General features: G+C 38.0%; 1 protein-coding gene across 7 annotated transcripts in view; it reads right to left on the reverse strand.

Annotated features, from left to right (window-relative positions):
• The window catches only part of ANK2 (ankyrin 2), a 306,741-nt gene that overhangs the window by 139,591 nt on the left and 146,598 nt on the right, over positions 1-20,552 (reverse strand). The gene's annotated exons all lie outside the window — the stretch shown is intronic.

Raw genomic sequence — 20,552 nt, forward strand, 5'->3', positions numbered from 1 at the left:
TGTATAGTATGTACCTAAAGTAGTATTCATATACTAATGTCATCTGTGTTTATTAATCATAAATTATTTAAACAGACTACCATTATCTCGAATGCACAGGTTGGTTAGCATCCTTAGGGATGTGCATTAATATTCACACTAGAAAAGTCTCAGAGAAATGATAACTTCAACTGAAAATGTGCAAGTACAAATTTGGATGTCTTAACTCAAGTAACATGATTTATGCTAGGTATCTTTGTTATTTTTAAGTCATGCCGAAATTGTATCATTTACTTTCATATTTATTCACTTATTCATTTTTTAAAAATGCTTCCACTGACAGGTAGGACATAACAGAAAAATTAGACAGATACATGAACCCTATGGATGGCAGGCCATTATAATGCTAAAACGTTATTATGAAGTCATAGACAAAAATTCTTTGGAATTTTATAACATGAGTTTAACACTAAGGTTAAGTGATCAGTCTTTGCTTTTATTAGATATATATGAATGTGATAACTTATTATGGAAAAAATTCCCACAGGTTTTTATAAAAAAGAAAACCTGTGAAACAAGTCATAAACTCTTAAACTGTAATATAATTCTTCCAAACCATGCCAGAGTCTTAAGCATAAGTGATTAGTCTCTCAAATTTACCATGCAAGATTGAGAAACATGGGTGAGAGCTCAAGGATTTTAAAACATTAATAAGAGAATAAAAGTAGTTTTTCTGAAATATGAAGTAAATCCTTCATTGTATGGAAACACACTCAAAATGGCCAAGATCCAACAAAATATAAAGGCAGCACTTATAAGTAGAACAACTAAAGTCATGTTTAAATCCAACTATAAAGAAAATCTTCATGTTTCAAATATGGAGGAATATTGTTAAGAGGAAGGAGTTAGCAGCGTTGTAGAATTCAGGAATAACTTGCTAGCTGGATAGCATATTTTAAAAACACAGCAATCAGGTGAAGGCTGTGTATTTAAAGAACACTGACGAGGTGGCGGAAGGATGGAATTAGAGATTCAAAGGAAGGGAAAGCCACAGAAGATGGTTAAAAACAATGCGTGGGTGTGGAATGGCATTCTTCCTTGACAAGTAAAAGGCAGGGATGCAGTAAGAGAAAAAGAGCTTTAAAAAGAGTAAATGAACTTGTTAACGTGCTCTCCCCTGGTAGAATCTTGCACGATAAACTCAAACAAAGGGGAATATATACAAATTGCCAGGGTAGCAGAGGGAGGAGCTATACTGTCCTTAAGGCCTCTGCCTAGAAAATGTCCCATATTTAGTTCTGAGCAGTAGAGTGATTTCCTTTGGCTTGGCTAGGCACAGGATCCCTAAATCATCAAGGGCATGCATGATCCTAAAGCGACCTGACTTTAAAATACGTACCAAGCACTCACTTATCCAGAATCCCTGTCTAGTGTCACCGAGTGTGTTTCCAGTCCTATCTCTGACTTCTTTGTCATTGGTGTGTACAGCCTTTGATAAACTGAATAACATCCCCCTCCCTTACATAAATCCACACCTTAATCTAGGACCTATAATTGCTACTTTATACAGGAAAAGGAAAGTTGTGGTTCTGATTGAGTTAAGGCTCTTCTAATGGGGAGACTATCCTGGGATAGTCAAGTTGGCTTGATGCAATCACAGAGACAAGAGAGAGAGGCAGAAGGTCAGAAAGGAGAGAAATACTGGACTCTCAGTTCTCAAGATAGAGAAGAGGCTATGGTCGGAGGAATGCAGATGTAAAAGCTAGAACAGGCAAGGAAATCAATTCTTACTAGAGTCTTCTGAGGAAACAGAAATGCCAACACCTTGCTTTTATTGTTGTAAGAGTAATATAAGACTATCGAATATATTTGTGTTGTTTCAAGCAATTGAGCTTTGTAATAATTTGTTATAGTAACAATAGAGAGCTAATGTGACCCCATGAGTTCAGCTAGGGAAGGTTTGGGTAGATGACTAGCTCTTCAACATGTTCAGGCTGGGTTGCCCATACGTTTGCAAGTGGTGCTCCTATGAATGCAAACAAGAGAGGGACAATAAGAAGGTCTAGCTCTGGTCAGGGGCCCAGGATCAGCTCTACCTCACCTCAATACTTTGTGAAACTCCAGAACTTCTTTGAAACTTAAATTTGAGCCTGTCATACTAGATATACTCCTTAGTTTGTTGACTTGAAAAATGAACTCAAAAAAGTTCATGGGCAACGGACATTATGGAAAAAACTATGTATAAATTTCCACATTTTTGGTACCAAAGTAAATATTTTAATTCCATATTTTTATGAATTTTTGAAGCACCATCTTATAGGTCTCAATTTTTAAAAGGATATTGGATGTGGGCCTCGTTTGTACTCTTGCTACAGCTGGGATGGAGGGGTAGAACGGGCAAATAGACAGGCTGACAATACACAGGATTCAAAGAGGAAGGCGCCATTGTAAACAAACACCCAGCCTCTGGTGGGAAAGTATATCAAGAATACCATCTGTATGGCTTGTATGTTAACAACATCCAGAGCCTTTAGCAGAGTAGGGGAGGAACTCTGATCAACAACAGAATTAAAAATGACTAATTTTCAGCTGTATGTTATCTGCTATGAAATGCTTTGAATATCTCTCCTCAATTATAGTTATTATGTCTCCTAGTTTGAGACATTCTGAGTTTATGTGTCATATCTTGGAGAAATTATTTCTTTAAAAAAAGATTTATTTCTTTTTATTGGAAAGGCAGATGTACAGAGAGGAGAGACAGAGAGGAAGATCTTCTGTCCGATGGTTCACTCCCCAAGCGGGGGCAATGGCTTTAGCTAAGCCAATCCGAAGCCAGGAGCCTCCTCCGGGTCTCCCACTGGGGTGCAGGGTCCCAAAACTTTGAACTGTCCTTGACTGCTTTCCCTGCTTTTCTGCAGGGAGCTAGACGGGAAGCAGGGCTGCTGGGATTAGAACCGGCGCCCATATGCGATACTGACGCATACAAGACCAGGACTTTAGCCACTAAGCTATCATGCAGGCCTGAGAAATTATTTCATAGTGTCTCATCTTGCATGCCAATTGACCTAATCTTATGTCTAATACTTTGACTAGTGCTGCAACATTGGTGTGGTTGTTCCCATTTAAACTGAAACAGAGGAGGCTCAAACACTTGGGGAACACAAAGTCTCACAGCTAGTAAGTGAAACTGGGAGTGGCAGATAAATGTCATTCTTCCTGACAGGGAGGTGGGGCTTTATCCCCTGTCTATGAATGCCCCTCACCCTGCATGTGAGGTGGCGTGATCAGTACAAACAGCGAGGAATGTCTAGCATCGTCCTACTACACTGCCCTACTTCTTTGGAGTTTCACATCTGAAATCCAAGTACACACAATTTTTAAGGCACTCATTTTCTGAAATTCTCTTTCGAAGTCCACTAAAGGGGAGGCAAAACAACTGAATAGTTTTGGGTATGGAGTACCACAGGCATATTTGCATTTCAGAAAATGCACTCTGTGGGTAACAGATGCCTAGGCCTGTAGGAGGCAAGAATGGAAGCCCAGAATTAGCCTGGAGGAAACATGAGCCAAGAAATCTTGGTCAGAAGGCCTCACACACAAAAAATGTGTGAGGTAAGGCAATAAACATTTACTACAGGTTCTAAAGTTGTGGGAATTACACTTTCTGAATTTGTTGCTGTTTAACAAAAAACAGACTACATGAGATCATGACCCACACCTCTGAGAACAGCACCACGACACTTTAACACCCTCATGAAGTTTATACTAAAGCAGTGGTCTCCACACATTGATTGTCTAATAACAGAAATATTTGCTTTTGTGTGCATGCACTCATGTTTTTTCTAAAATAATCTGATTTTTTTGAATACATTTTTCTAAAATAGTTGGTATGAAAATGTATGTCTTCCTGTTGGGATAAAGAGTCAATGATATCCACAGTGCAGACTGACATGTAGTGAGAACAGTGCTGCAGGAGCTCCAGGAGTTCCAGTGTGAGCAGCAGATGACTCTGCAAGCTGAGTATTAGATATTTGTTAAACATTAGATATGTCCAAAGAATTATTGATAACTTTAGCCTTGCAAAAGGTATTTGGTAGTAGATTTTGACATTTAACCAAGCAGTTAAGATGTCCAAGTCCCATATCTAATGATTGAGTTTGATTCCTGACTCCAGCTCATGGCTTTCATTTCCAGCTCCTGGCTTTGGCTGTTGCAGGCATTTGTGAATGGTGCCAGGAGGAAAAGGGTTTCTTCCCCTTTCTTCTGTCCAAGTAAGTTTAGCAACTCTTCTCTACTAGGAATTTTGTCCCGCTTTAGTGATCCAGAAACAAAGAATTCACAGTCCAGAGCCTCAGATGGACAGTGAACCAACTACCAAATGATAGGCCAGTAATTCATATATAATTAAAGACAGATAGATAGATAGATAGATAGATAGATAGATAGATAGATAGATAGACAGACAGATAGATATTGAGCATAACGAGGACACAGATGAAGGTCACAGAAGGCAATGGGTAAATAAATTATATGTAAAAGAAATCATGGAAATGATTCAGTTTGTACTGAGTCACAAAACTGCTGATGCTACACAGAGAAGCAGAAAAGGTATTTTAAACACCACGAGATGGCATTTCAAAACAGCAGGCATATGAGGACCTGTAAATAATTCAATGTAAGGAGAGAAGGAGCAGGCTGAGAAAGGCAGGGACTTCTTTCTGTTTTGTGAAAGAGTAGAAATTTTATGCTAAAAGCTTTGGGAATCACTGGTTTTTAAACAGGGGCTTGAATGACCACATTTGCATTTTAAAGAGATTATTTTACCTGGAATTGGAAAAGGGCCAAGCTATAATCTAGAAGGCTGGGAAGGAAGGTTTTTGTAATAATCTTATGAGAAATGAGATTTAGAAATATTAGTATGATTCGGGTATGTTAAAATATAATTTGTAATTTAGTATTCATAAATGTATATTCTAATTAACAATTAGATTAGATATGGTGTCAGTCTATTATTCATTGACATTAGTTACCACATTTATTAAAGTTATAAAGCTTCACCTAAAATCTAGAAATCATACTGTATTTTAGAGAAATCAAACACTAACAGTTTCACAAAAAATTCCATTACATTAATGCTACAACTATGAATAATTAATAAGCTTCAGTTATTGATGAGAATCTGTTGGTTATTGGATCCTGACAAATTGAATAAAAATGTATTGATATTTGTCTAGCTACTTTCAAAATATAGATTGACTGAAGTTTTAAAAACATCTTTAAACAAACATCTTCATTGACATTTATATGTATTTTCAAAGAAATTATACAGAAATAAATAATGTCAGAAGGCAAATGTCAGGTTTTGGACAAGAACTGCAGTTCTAAGAACTATTATTTTTAATTTTAAGGATCTTAACTTTTTGGCCTTAATTTTGTTAGGCCCTTACAGAAATAAAAGAATGATTAGTTAGTCAACTTGAAACAATTGATCATATGAACTTACTTTTATCTTAATATAGGAGTCACTATTTCTATACAATGTAGAGCCTATATTTGAAATATCAAATATATTCTAAAAACTTTGAACTTAGGCATTGGACAAGGTGTCCTTGTGATCAACAAGCAGAAAATATAACAGGATTCACAGAACGGATCTTTTAGAGTCATATAATGTTCACAATATACTCTAATTGCCAATAGAAATACCATACTTCATGCTAAAATTCCTGTAGCACCTATAACAATGCTTAGCACATAGTAGGTCTTCAATAATGCTCCTGCAGTTGTGGATGACTAAAATTCACTCACACTCCTTTTTAAGCCTGTTTTAAACTCCTGTTAAGCCTGTGGTATTTAACTATGTCTGTAAATTCTTTGACACTTCTTTCAAAAGGTAGATTTCATTTCCTTGAATTTGACTGTAGCATACAATGGTATGCAGAGAATGGCCCGAGTACATGGGCCCCTGTCACTCATGTGGGAGACCTGGACGACGTTTCTGGTTCCTGCCTTCCGACTGACTCACCCCTGGCTGTTGCAGCCTTCTGCAGGGTGGGCCAGCTGATGGGTTAATATTCTCTATGTCTGGTTCTCCTTCTCTCTCTGTAATTCTGCCTTTCAAATAAGTAAAGCAAATCTTTAAAAAAAAAAAAGCTACTTTAAAGCATTGTGACAAAACAGCTGTCATCATATGTTGTTTTACAATCAGAAAGATTTGATCTTTGTGTTAAGAGGACAGAATGAATAGAATAGGAAGCTTGTGTATAGTTACATAGATGAAGGAATCTATAAAGATAAAATTTAAAAACTACAGCTCTTAATCTGTATAATATTCTTAATTTCTTGTGTTATTTGCAATTTTTCTAAGAGTATTATTTACACTCTCCATGCTTACCGAAAAACTCATCAACAAATCGTTATACCAACTTCAATAGTGGAAAGCAGGAATGTTTCTAGTTACTCTGGGATTGAATATAACAGGATTAGAACTCCCTTTCTGAAGCAGGTGCCTGGCCTTTGCAGTCAGGTCGGTGTTATGGCTTAGGTACTGTTACAGGAGGCTAATTCCTCAGCAGCTATAACCATGATGAGCTGTGAAACTCTCCATCAAACAACAGTTAGTACTGGCTGAGAATTACCACTCTAGTTACCTTGCCAGAGAGTTCACCATCTTTTGAATTAGCACCATGAGATAAGATTGGAAGAAATCCAAAATTATCACCAAGCTTTAAGGTCAGGATGATTCAGATTATTTCCCTAAATATGTGAGTGCACAGCTGTGAGTGCACAGCTGCAAAGGAAGTAAAAAATCCAAGGAATACTAATTGTAGTGACAAAAACAAAGACTACTTTTTGCATGCAAGGGAGGTATTTTGGGCAAAAGAATAAAAGTACAGGTGTTACATTTGGCTCTGAGAGAGTATTAATTAATATGGTAAATAAAGTTTCCAATCAATCTTAACCGTAATACTTTGGTGAGGATTAGCATATTATGAGTTACTTTAACCAACTTCCTATCTTTTTATAGATCCTCTTTAGAAACATCACCACTAACCTATCTAGTAATATTATAACCATTGATGCCCTCAATTTTCCAGAAAGCTTAACTCTACAAAATGTTCACTATGTCCTCTAACTTCATGATTGCAACTGCCCTATTCATCCCTTTATGGACGAGAGCAACTTAACATCACCCAAGGACACACCCAGCGCGTGCAGCCTGGACAGTAACACAGCAGCTCCAAACACAATGCCTTTTTGCACTCTCTTCAGTTATACCCTTCAACCAAAACTAGACTGTCCTGGGAAATACCTCCAATTCTGCCCAGCAGTTGTGCAGTTAATCTTCTACCGCTGCAGTGCCCTTCACTAGGGATGAGCAGGGAACTTGGCCTAGTGACTGGAACTGCCTGAGAAAGAATGCAGGAGTTCTCATAGGCATAAGATCGTTTAGGTATGTCTCCAACTGATTTGATATTTGGGACCCAGTGCAGTAGCCTAGTGGTTAAAATCCTCGCTTTGCACAAAACAGGAACCCATATGGGCACCGGTTCCAATCCTGGCTGCTCCACTTCCCATCCAGCTCCCTCCTTTGTGTCCTGGGAAAGCATTTGAGGATGGCCCAAAGCCTTGGAACCCTGCACCCACATGGGAGACCTGAAAGAGGCTCTGGACTTCTGGCTTTGACTTGGCTCAGCCCCCGCCACTGCAGTCACTAGGGGAAAAAACCATCTGATAAAAGATCTTTCTTTCTGGCTCTCCTCCTGTATATCTGACTTTGCAATAAAAATAAATCCTTAAAAAAAACATATTTGGTAGTACCGCTAGTGAGAAAAGAGAGAGCTAGACACTATTCTTGCTATTTAACCCTAACAGTCCAGCAAAACAAAAAGTGAATCTTTAAATTACTCAAGGTAATTAACCATCACAGGAATTAGGAAATATGCATAATTTTACATTGCTTTACATGGGAGCTAGGATTTGAACTCACAACTAACCATTGTAAATATTTCTTTTTATATTATACCGTTTTGTAATGTGCTTTAGCGATAATTCCCAAAGACAATGTATCATGCCTGGATATTGTCAGCAGTCAGAAACAAGACTGAAAATGCTATATTCTCATTGGATCTAAAATGATTCTTGCTTTCAATTCATTATGCATTAATTACCAGAAAAGCATTTGAACTTGGCTAAATATTTCAAGATAATCTTGCACATCCTATACATCCTGCTGCCTGAAGCCAGGAGCCAAAAAATGCATTGGGGTCATCTACCTGAGTGGCAGGAACCCTGGTGCCTTGGGTCGTCAACTGCTGCATTCTGAGTGTATTAGCAAGAAGCTGGTTCGGAAGTTCAGTAACTGAGACTCAAACCAACACTCTGATGTGGGATGTTGGTGTTACAGGTGCCACAGTGTTAGCTCCTCTCAAAATGTATTTTTTTTTAATTTTAAAAAATTTATGGGAAAGGTGGATATACAGAGAGGAGGAGAGACAGAGAGGAAAATCTTCTGTCTGATGGTTCAACCCCAAGGGAGCGCAACGGCCGGTACTGCACCAATCTGAAGCCAGGAGCCTCTTCCGGGTCTCCCAGGCAGGTGCAGCATCCCAAGGTTTTGGGCCGCCGTCCTCGACTATTTCCCAGGCCACAAGCAGGGAGCTGGGTGGGAAGTGGGACCGCCATAATTAGAACTGGTGTCCATATGGGATCCCGGGGCATGCAAGGCAAGGAGTTTAACTACTACGCTATCGCGCCAGGCCCTCATAATGTATTTTCAATAACTACTTTTTTTCATATTGTCATTTTAGCAGTTTTAATCAGAAATCAGTTTTCGAGACATTGATTGACGGTCAAAACCTTTTATGTCTTCATCCATCTTATATAGTAAATCATATCAAAATCAAATCTTTAATACATCCCCTCTTGTGGTTCCAGACAAGCTTGTCTCAGCAATATTTCTAAATTCACCATGTTCCAAAAATTCTGCCTCTTAATATTTATACTAATGATCTTTTCACCTGGGAATCTTCCACTGCATTTTCTTGACGTAAATTTCATTATCTAACTCAGATCCTTGGTAAACTTTTCATTAACAGAGTTGAGCCAGTTATTATATTCCTCTCTAGTACACAGCCTCTTTAAACTATATAGCAGAAGAGCATACTAAATACTATTGCTTGCCTTCCACCTTTTTTTTTTTAAGAGTTATTTATTTTTATTGGAAAGGCAGATATACAGACAGGAGGGGAGACAGAGAGGAAGATCTTCCGTCTGGATGGTTCACTCCCCAAGCAACCACAACGTCTGGAGCTGAGCCAATTCAAAGCCACGAGCCTTTTCCAAGTACTGAATTCCCAGGCCACAAGCAGGAAGCTGGGTGGGAAGTGGAGCAGCCAGGATTAGAACCGGCACCCATATGGGATCCTGGTGTCTTCAAGGCGAGGACTTTAATCACTACATTCTCACGCCGGGCCCTGCCTTCCACTTCTTGTGTGTTCGTCTTTACATCATATGAGAATAACATAGTTTTTACTTTGTTTAATTTTCTCTTTATCTGAAAGTCAAACAGACAAAGAGACATAGAGAAATTCCCTTCCTTGATTCACTCTCCAAATGCCCAACAATGACCAGGTGGACCCAAGTGTCTGAAGCATCAAGTGCTGTCTAACAGGGTCCACATTTGCAGGAAGCTGGCTTGGAAGCAGAGGAGACAGCATGTACACGGAACATTCTGATATGGGACACGCGCATTCCAAGCCCTCACAGTCTCCTCTACATGTACTGAAAGCAGCCTTCTGTCTGAAACTTATTTGGAATATTCCACAGAAACCAGCGCCTTGCACACAATGCATAGCTTTTTGTTTTTAATTTTTATTTTTTTCCACATTTTATTATTATTGCTATCATTTTATGATACAGTTCCATATTCCCTTATCCCCTCCCCAATTCCCTCCCCCCCACCTAGTTCCTTTATATCATTACTAACATATAGTCATTCATACTCAATTATATGTTTATCATTGTGGGCATGGACAATGGCAGAGAGTCCAGGATCCTATTGTCCAAATACAATATAAACAGTTTCATTGTAAGTCCATCTTTGTCTGGAAAATGCATACCACACTGCATCCTCACATCTGAATGTTAGTCTCCATTACATAACTACTGTACATTCCCTTAAATGAAAAGTAATGATACAAAATCAACAATAGAAAGAAAAATAGAAATTTACAATGCCATGAAGTTAAATGACATGTTACTAGATATGACAGTCTCCATTACACAACTACTATACATCCCCTTAAATGAAGAGCCACAAAACAAACTCAACATCAGGTAGAAAAAAGAAATTAACAACACCAAGAAGTTAAACAACATGCTATTAAATGTATAACATGTAGCTGAAGCAGTGAAAATCAAGAACCTTCTTGAAGAAAATGATGTGACTGTATGATCTACGAGTCATTGAATGATTTAAGCAGAAGAAAGTGTTTTGAAGAGATGAAACCAACAGAAAACAATAAAACCCATGTGATATAGTTTCCGCTGATCTTTGTTGGAGTGTATCTCCTCCCGACAATAAACAGATGGATTTTGTTTCTTAATCCAGTCTACTAATCTATGATGTTTGATTAAGATTAAGCCATTTACATTCAGAATCATTTTAGGAATGGGTTGTTCATTGAATTAGTCTTCTTTTGTCATTTTACTGGGATGTTCTTCCATTTGCCTTTGGTTTTGATAGGTGTTATTCCTCTTCTCTGTCAAGAGAACATCTTGAAGTATCATTTGTAGGGCAGGTTTGGAAGAGGTAAATTCTTTTAGCTTTTCTTTACTCTGGAAGAATTTTATTTCACTTTCAAAGACGAAAGAAAGCTTTGCTGGATATGTTATCCTACGCCAACAATTGTTTTCTTGTAGAATCTAGAATATGTCACTCCATTCTCTTCTTGCCTATAGAGTTTCCTGTGAGAGATCTCCTGTGAGCTTAATTGGCCTTCCTTTAAATGTCAAATGATGTTTTTCACATGCACATTTAAGGATCTTTTCCTTATGTTCAATTGAAGAGAGCTTGATGATCACATGTCTTGGTGAAGATCGCTTTTGATCAAGCCTGTTGGGAGTTCTGTGCCCCTCCTGGATCTTGTTTCCCAATTCTTTCTCCAGATAGGAAAATTTTCCTTGATTATTTCATTAAATACATTTGCAAACTCAGCTTCTCTTTCTGCACCTTCTGGGACTCCCATAACTCTTATATTTGGCCTCTTAATAGTGTTTTTTAATTCTTGAATACTTTTTTTGGCCTGATCCAGCTCTGCTTCCAGCTTTTTGTTTGCTTCCCCCTGGTGACAGGAGATATCTGCCAATTCTGAGATTTTTTCTTCTGCTTGCTTCATTCTATTTTGGAGACTCTCCACTGTACTTGTAATTTTCTCTACTGTGTTCTTAATTTCTGATATTCCAGTCTTGATTTGCTTTACTGCTTCCTTAAATTCTTTGAACTCTTGCATTAACTTCTCATTTTTGACCAGAATCTTTAAAATGAGTCTTATGGATTCTGTGTCCCCCATTTTCTCAATGTCTTCCTCAGTTAACCCTGAGGTTGGCATAGGGTTTTGCTCCTTTGCAGGGGAGTTTTCAGTAATATTCATTGTGCCTTTGTCTCTTCTTTTGCTCTTGGTCATTGTACTTCTGGTTAGCAGAGTCTTCTTCTTGGGGCAGGTTTCTAAGCTGTGTTAACCACAGGTCCACAATGCGATTTTTCTTATTGCAGTTGGTACACAACTTTTTGCTTGCAGCCACTTGTGCCACAACCCCCAGCAAGTTCCAGGTCTGGATTCTTATGTCAGATCCAGGATTAGAGAGACACCAGGTGTCCTATCTAGTTAGGTTGTTGGTGTCGCTGATCTTGTCAGAACCTGTTGGACGTTAGGTCTGGGTGCCACACGGACTTATTTTGACCAGTACGATGCCGCAGTCAGTATTATTTTCCTGCGGGACCTCAGCGAGTTCTCGCGAGTTCAGCACATGCACAGTTCACTCTTGTCCCCTGCAGTCCCAAAGCTATTGCCACAGTGCGCAAAATGGCGCCTGACATGCTACCACTACAGCTCTTGATCTGCTGGCCGTCAGATCCGTGGGCTACCCAGACCTGCGGTGGATGGAACCTGTAGAGTGCCACGTCGTTGCAGTTTACCGAGTCAGAAATGAGCTCACTCCCAGCTCAGAGCATGCTCCGTCCTTTCCCTTGTTCTTTCCTCTTTACGCAAAATGGTGCCCAATTCAGCTCTGTAGGGCTGACTGGGCTATGAAATTCACTCTGTTCTCGCACTGTCTGAGATTTACTGCTCTGTGTCTGCTTCTGGTCAAATCAAACAGACCAGCAGGATGGACAGTACTTTGTCTGGGTTCACCTCCCAAGCTCCCAGTGAAAGTCCCTTCCCACCTGGTTGCTGGTTTAGTTCCGGCTGCTGGTGGAGTTCAGATTGCCGAGCTGGATTATCAGTCACTGTGCCCGCTGTTTTCCTGTGTCTGTCAGTCTCCAGGTGCCCCTCTGCTGTTGTTCTGTCCTTTCCTATTTCCTGAAATATGTCCTCTCTGCTTCATCCTGATTAAATGTTTCTCTTGTCCGTTTAAGCGTGTCCGTACCCTATTCCGCCATCTTGATTCACAATGCATAGCTTTTGATTGACTAATAATTTGCTCTTCTCTTTTTCTCAGATCTTGATAATAACAGATAATTTAGGGCTGTGATTTTCAACCTTGTTCAACTTTGAAATTTATAGGTCTTCTTAGCTTTACCATGTATTTTCTTTCTTTCTCATCAATTCTTATATTCATGTGATATTAATACAAACAAGATGAGTTCAATGTGTGGTTAGTAACCTTTCATTTCTTGTCATCTAACTTCAAAATCCCTGATTTACTTTGCAAAAATGAATAAATAAAATTAAACTATTAAATAGCAACTGAATCATTATATTGTTAATGTCTGAATTTATAAACAAAATGGAAAAAAAAGATGAACTTTTAAAAGAATTATGGAGAAAGCAAATTAAGTAGAAACAAATGAAGTTTAAAAATCAAGGAAAACAAAGTAATTTCCAACATGGAATGAATATCCAAGCTAATTTCTTTTCCTCGGAAATATCCTGGTTTTTTTCTCTCAAGTAGCCATGCTTTGCCCTGTGATTCACACAATTGTAATGACGCCAAACCTCTATCCTCATCTTGTAGTTCTAAGTTGTTTACCAAATGGCTTAAGCCAATCAGCACATAACATTTTGTTGGATACATTGATAGATTCAATTTTGAAGAAGAGAATCCAATCCAACCAATTAAATTAAGGATTCTGCTTTAGAAAGCTAATGTAGACATGCTATGAGATAGAGTGTTTATTCTGAAGACGGAAATTACCATATAACTTTGAGGAAGATATTTGACTCTAGACCTCAGATGCCTAAGGAAATATGACCCTTATAATATTCCCTTTCAGCTCTAAACTGCTGCAGTAATTTATTGAAGAGCATAGTATGCAGAGAAACTCATACTTTCATAACAAAACAAAAATGTAACAGGTAATCATAGATTTCAAAAGTTAAAACTCTGCCTTCAGAGCTGGGTTCATTTAAAAACTCATTTAAAAAATCAAAAACCTGATTTTCAAAAACCACAGGAATTTGAAGGAATACCAAATACTCATCTAAGAAGACATAGTATGTGGAACCTTTCTTGTAAACTCATTTGAATATCAGTCAATAACATATTAGAGGGATGAAGAGGGGAAGAGGCCACCTCCAAAATCATGGCAGTTTGCCCAATTATCAAATACTTGTTAACTTATCCACAGGAACACTGGACAAATTCAGGACCTTTGGGATATCTACTGTTAGCTTAATATGTTTTGTTTATATCCATGCAACAATCGTTTCCCTCTCAGACATAATTGCATGTAAGTAAAAGCTGAAACATCTCTGTGTCTAAAAGCACTTGTTGCAGCTGAGTAACTTTGATCTTTTTCTCCGTCTTTCTTTGTCATCAGCTAAGTTCCTAGGTATCTTTTGGCCATCTTCCCAAATATAACTGAGTAATGTTCCTCTTTTTTTTTTTTAATGCTATCTCTTTTTTTCTGACATTCTTTAGTTATGAATGCAAATATAATTTTTGTGCTCTTAATCCTAAGGATAAAAATAATTTTATCTCTAATGCATAGGGAATAGAAATAACTCAGGACATGAGCCATCAAAGAAAACTGCCCTAGTGTTTCCCTCAAAAAGCTTTTCCCATCTCCCACCTTCACTTCACATTGGACCTAGGATAAGCATCTTGAAACAAAATTCTGAAGATGACTAACAGTCTTGCAGGATCTGACTTTTCTTTCAAGCCTCATTTCACACACCACATTTCCCCCTTGATATTTTAGCTTCCAAATCCCTCATTTCCCATAAGTTCCTTCATGTGTGATTTGATTTTCTCATGTCATACTTCACCTCTTCTCACCCCTGATTTGCAAATTAACTCTTTCTTTCCTTAAGAGGGCTTTGGATATCACTTCTGATCTTACTTCACCATTTATGACCATAACCCTAACAAATACTAGAAAGCACACTTTGGATATCAAATTGATGTGTGAGTGATTGCTCTTATCTTTTTCTGTTGGGAAGCTTTATTTAGTGTATTTTTATGTTTGCTATTTGTATTAAAGAATCGGTATTTAATTTCCCAACAATGTCAACCAGCATCACAGTTGTTGCAGAAAGTAAACACTGGTGACATGAGATTTGGGCTAAGAGACAGACCACTACAATGTTACGTTCATCATTTCCTGCCAGGGTAGCTTATGCTCCATTCTAACTCCCAATGAAAGTGTTAAATATAATTTGACTTTCTACCTTTGCCTATACCTACAATGTCATAATATCTGTAAACGGAAGAATGTTGGACTTGTGACTGATGCTAATAAAGGGAAAACATTGGGGGAGGAGAACGGAGAGGGAGAAAGGGAAGTGGAGAGAATCTACATCTATAAAACCTTATCATGGAAAATAAACAAAGTCCCTTTGCAATATAGTGATAATGGATTTGCCCAGGCAAATTTTATGATGCCTTTGTCATAATTCACTCAGATTTCAAATGAATTAACAAATAGGATTCAGCCTTTTCATGCATCTGTTCCAAAATAAAGTGAGCATAATACAATGGTATTAATCCTGGGTCAAACTTGAAGAATTGCTTTACTCTGTTCTAGATGAAAACATAATATCCTGTCTTTTCAGACATGTGTTTATACATGCCTGCATGCATGTGTATGTCTGTGGGGAGAGGAGAGCTGTGTAGTTGTGCTTACTTAGCAGACTTTTAATGTTGGGATTCTACTGGAATAGCTGAGAACACACCTTTCAAGACAAAATCTTAAAGACATAAATTCTCATAATCTCTCCTAGCATACCAGAGAACGGGATATCAGAGAAAGTATATTTCATTTAAGCTGCAGTGCACTGATCCTTCAAAACTTTCATCACCCACTAGAGGGACTTTAAGAGCCGAAACAATGAGACAAGTGCCCTGATTTCTTCCTTATTCCTGTCCAAATGTAAGTGCCTACCTTCATCTAAACTTCAGAATGTTTATAATACAGATAGTAGGGTACCCTATTTCAAAAGAAATAAAGATTTGTATTAGGAAATAAATATATATATTATATATAATCTGCATATATTTATATGAGGGAAAATGACTGAAGATAAAATCTCTTTTGGGGAATATATTCATAGATCCATTTTTATACAGTGGGAAATGTGTGTGTGTGTGCAAGAGAGAGGGAGAAAGAAAGAAAGGGAAGGAGGGAGAGAAGGGGAAAGAGAGGAGAGAGAGGAAACAGAGTGTTCCATTATGAGTTTTGTTTTTGACAGCCAAAGATGTTTGTGTAGCCATATGTAAGCAATTGGGGTAATGAGCATTCTGGCCAACTGTGTAGGCTTTCTTTGTCTTCACAGCCCAATTAAAATTATTTGTGATGAGAAGTTAGGACAAATGAAGAGAAAAGTATTGGAAACTATAGCTGCAAAGACATACTCATTGCATGCAGTAGTTTCATGTTCCCCTCAAATTTTGAAGATGTTAACAAATAATGGTATTGTTTGCAACTGGAATTAACAGTCATGATATGTGAAAATCTGAAAGCTAATAAAATAACAGATTACTTTTTGGTTTGCAAATAGGAACATCTTTTTTCTTGTGAAATAACATTTCTGGGGCTGAAAGAACAAAGAATATTGATCATAGAACAGCCCCAAATTAAAAGAAATAGAAATAAAATTTTAGTGGCATGGAATAGCAAGAATATCAAATGAGAACATCTTATTTTGAATTCACTTCATTAAATTAAGATAAAAATAAAAGGTCTCTGTTCCTTAACCTGTACAAATTAATTATAAAGAAGGGATTCTATAGGAAAAAGTATATAGAGACAGATAAAACGAATAAGTAAAAAAAAAGACAGCATAAGACATACATGAGAGGTTGTGCTTGGTTAAAGAATGGTCTAAACATTAGCAAAAACCATAAAGACATATAGTGGGATCCAAGAGCGATCCTGACAGCCTCTTAACAGGAGGTCATATGCACAGAGCAGGAGGGGACCTCAGAGTGAAACAGGAGGACAGGAGAAGGCTTACATCCTAATCCTAGAGACTCCCAGTACCTCACCAAAGACTATAACCCAACTGCCAAGGAGATCACAGGGAATTGGAGTGCCCTCATAGGCCGAGAACTCTGAGGTCAACCATTCCCTATCGGATCTCCCAGAAAGGATGGAAGAAGCCCATATCCTTCCTCACAGGATCTAATGTCATGAGAACAATAGCCAGGAGCCCTGAGCAGTCTGCAGAAACAGAACAGTAAACTTCCTTCGGGACTAGGGAGAGGAGCTTTCTCTGGTCCTTACTTAGTTCCAACTTTGGCTCACCACCCTCTCTTGCAATGACTATCAGGGTCACTCTGTAGCCCCCAAAATTAGATCAGATAGACAGAGACCAATAAGCAAAGCTTAGAACAGACAGGAAACAGTCAGCTTGGACTCCCATATACCTTATTAGGTAGGACACAAAGATCAGTTACTCCTCACTGAGGTATTGAAGATTTCTCTGCACACCCCTCCTAAAACTGTTCTGCTTCTCAATTGTTAACATATGGCTTGTTACAGTTAAGAGCCTGTTTGGGCTATCCTAAAATTCGTGAAGTTCAATAAAAATCACACTTGAATACTATAAGTTGCTAAACATAAAAGTAAAAATAGACATGAAACAACTGAATAGTACCCTATAACCATATTTAAGTTTGTAGCAGCCAGTTGTGTACAAACTAAAATTGAGATGTCAATGAAGTAGTTACAGGTTGTGGTTAAGAACTTGCATTTTCTAACATATTAGTCACTCGATACCATGTTAATTAACTTCATGATGTTGTAAATTTCCATGTGTCTTCCTGTTGTTGAAGTTGTGTAGTGGCTTTTCATTGCAGGGGGTGATATTCTGCCAGCTCTACTTTCAGACCAAAGCTGGTCTCCCAATGAAACTGTTGAATTTATCTGGACGATAAGATGTGGACTCTCTGCATGATATGCCCACAAGGAAGGAATCATGACTGGTTATGAACTGTACTACTGTAACAATATGGATGAATTCAATATGGGGGGAGGGCTCAGGGAGGAGTTGGGGGAATACAAGAGCCTATGAAACTGTGTCATAAAATGAAAAAAAAAAAAGAATGGTTTAAAACAATGAATGGTTAAAGGAAGCCAACGGGTACCTAAAACCCTGCCTTTTACTATCTACCTAGTTCTTTTAAGAAGTTTTAGTTATCTCAGCATTAAGACAAGCAAAGAGTTGATGGGGTTTAAGTCGGAGATGTGGCTCTTATGGGAGGTAAGCAAGAGGTTGAATTTCCACAGAGACAGCTGAAGGTATAAAAGCAATTTAATTGGAAACTGTGAATTCTGCTGCAGGAAAAATGTCTGTCTATACCAAATAAACATGGATTTGTGGTTGCAACATTAATTTGTTATATAATATGAGTTTTTGTACTGGTGCCTTAAACTTGTACATTATCTAAGGTGGGACTAATCATTGGTGATCCACCTAAAGAGAGAATAAAATTTAGAAACAAATTGAAGTACAAGTAGAAATTAGCCTTGGGATGAGCCTATGGCCAAGTGGCTGAGCTGTTGGTTAGGATGTTTGCCTCACAAATGAGTGCCTGGGGACAGCTCAGAGTTCTGGCATCATATTTCAGCTTTCTACCAATGCAGACATAGTGAGGCAGTAGTGATGGCTCAAGTAACTAGGGCTTCTGCCACATAATGTAAGAGACCAAGATGGAGTTCCCAGCCCCCAGCTCCAGCCCCAGCCAGCCACTCCTATTCTGGATAGTTTGGCAACTGGGGAGTAGCACTTCTCCTCCACTAACCCTCAAAACCCTGGCCCAATGCCTCTCTTACAAAAAAGGAAAAACTTCAAGAAATTACAAGTTTAATGCAGGATATTATTCTGTGACTATAGTCTGCTGACAGCTGGAATCTTTCTGATAAAATTAAACTTCCTAGATGCATAATTCTTGAGAAGTGTCATGAGATCTGCTTTTGTTTGTTTTTAAGATTTGTTTCTCAATTCAAAAGATAATAATGCACAGAGAGGAAGAAAGAAAGGGATCTTCCACTGGCTGTTTTCTCCCCAGATGGTTGCAGCAGCAGGGTCTGGGCCGGCTAAAGCCAGGAGCCAACAACACTATCTGGGTGTCGCACCCAGATGGCAGGGACTCAAGTACTGCAGCTATTGTCCTCTGACTCACAGGATGCATTAATAGGGAGCTGAACTGGAAATCAGGAGCAAGGATACAAATAGACACTCCAATGTGCAATGGAGGCATTCAATTGCAGGCATAACTTGCTGAACCATAATGCCAGACCCTCATAAGAGCTTTTAGCCTTTCTGTCTCCCTGTCTCTCCCCTCTCCCCTTCTCTCTTCCCTTCATTCTCTTCATTTTCCCTCCTCTCTTCTATTCTCTTTCCCCCCTCCTTCTTCCCATCTTCTCTCTTCTTCCTTCCGTCCCTCTTTTTCCTCTCCTCTCCTCTCTCCTTCCTTCTTTCCCTCCTTCCTCCCTCTTTTCATTCATTTATTCATTCACTCATTCATTCATAATGCCCTTAATGAGCTTGCATCCATGTTCCAAGACTTTCTTTTTTTAAGGGCTAATATTCTACTGTCCTTTTTTCTAATAAAAAGAATAATTTCCTAAAGGATGGGGAGCTTTATTATACCAATATTCTACAACTTAGCTTAGTCTGTACTGTGTTGAGACAGTACCCAAAGTAGGATTCACTTTAGTTTTAATTTTTTTTAGTTGTGAAGACTATACATAACACAAACTAGTCTGCTTTTTAAAAACAAAAATAAATAGATAAATGTTTTAAGGCAACTTTGCCTGATTGCAAAGATCATTCTCATCTAATTAGCCTATATATAGGGAGTAAAGATCCAAATAAAAATATTGTCTGATGAGAATTAAAGGTCATATTTTTTGTAGAGAAATTTAAGAGGCGGACTGCAAAGGTCAACTTTTTCAGTAGTAGTAGTAACAAAGCCAGCCATATTTAAGACATTTTGCAGATCTATAATATTTATAGTACATAAATAATAGCAACAAAAATGTCTATGCTAAATCTTTTGCATGCATTATACTCACAAGAATCAACTTATTTTGACCTGAACAGGGTCCTGAATACGGTGTGGGCTAGGAGAACAACAAATTCTAAAATTTTTGTTTGAAGTATGTAATGAAGGTAGATCTCATATGGAAACCAAGAGAAGCAATGCTATCCGGGACAAAGTAAATAAATCATCTGAGTTTTAATTTGTCATCAGTAAATCAATAATGTATATAATGTGCTAAAGATAGTACCTGGAAGTCATCACTATTACTTATATTATTAGCATATTAATGCCTACTGTTAGGATTATTGGAATATGCAACAAAATAAATTCTTATACATAAAGTGAATGTATATAAATGCTCTCCAATCATGTATGTGCAAGGAGTTAGGCAAAATCCTAAAACACTAGCAAGTTTAAAAAAATCATCTGAGCTCACATCTCCAACTCTGAAGAAATTACAGATAAACATTAAAAAATAAATCTGAGACAGGTAAATGTCAACAGATAAAGAAACTCAAATCTGTGAAAACATTTTAAAATACTCTCATTGAATGAATTCCTTATAACAATATCAAACAGGAATAATTTTTAAAAGTCATGTCTCTAAGTCAATCAGATTTATGTGTTATAAAATTAATCAAACAAGGAGATGGCCTCATGCCACTTTGCCATTGTGGAAGCTGACAGCAAGCTGACATTGATGCCACAGGAACATGAGGAGTAGGGAGCTGTAATTTCCTAGGCATGGAAAGTGGGTTGGGGATATGTGACAGTTGAGGCCACCAAGGGAGTGTTTAGTGGATGTGGAATGACTTCTAGGGCACTCCAAGGACTGGATGATACAAACTCTCTTTTAAGAG

Source organism: Ochotona curzoniae, unplaced genomic scaffold, assembly GCF_017591425.1.
Source record: "Ochotona curzoniae isolate NIBS_2020 unplaced genomic scaffold, NIBS_Ocur_1.0 scaffold_4506, whole genome shotgun sequence".
Lineage (NCBI taxonomy): Eukaryota > Metazoa > Chordata > Mammalia > Lagomorpha > Ochotonidae > Ochotona > Ochotona curzoniae.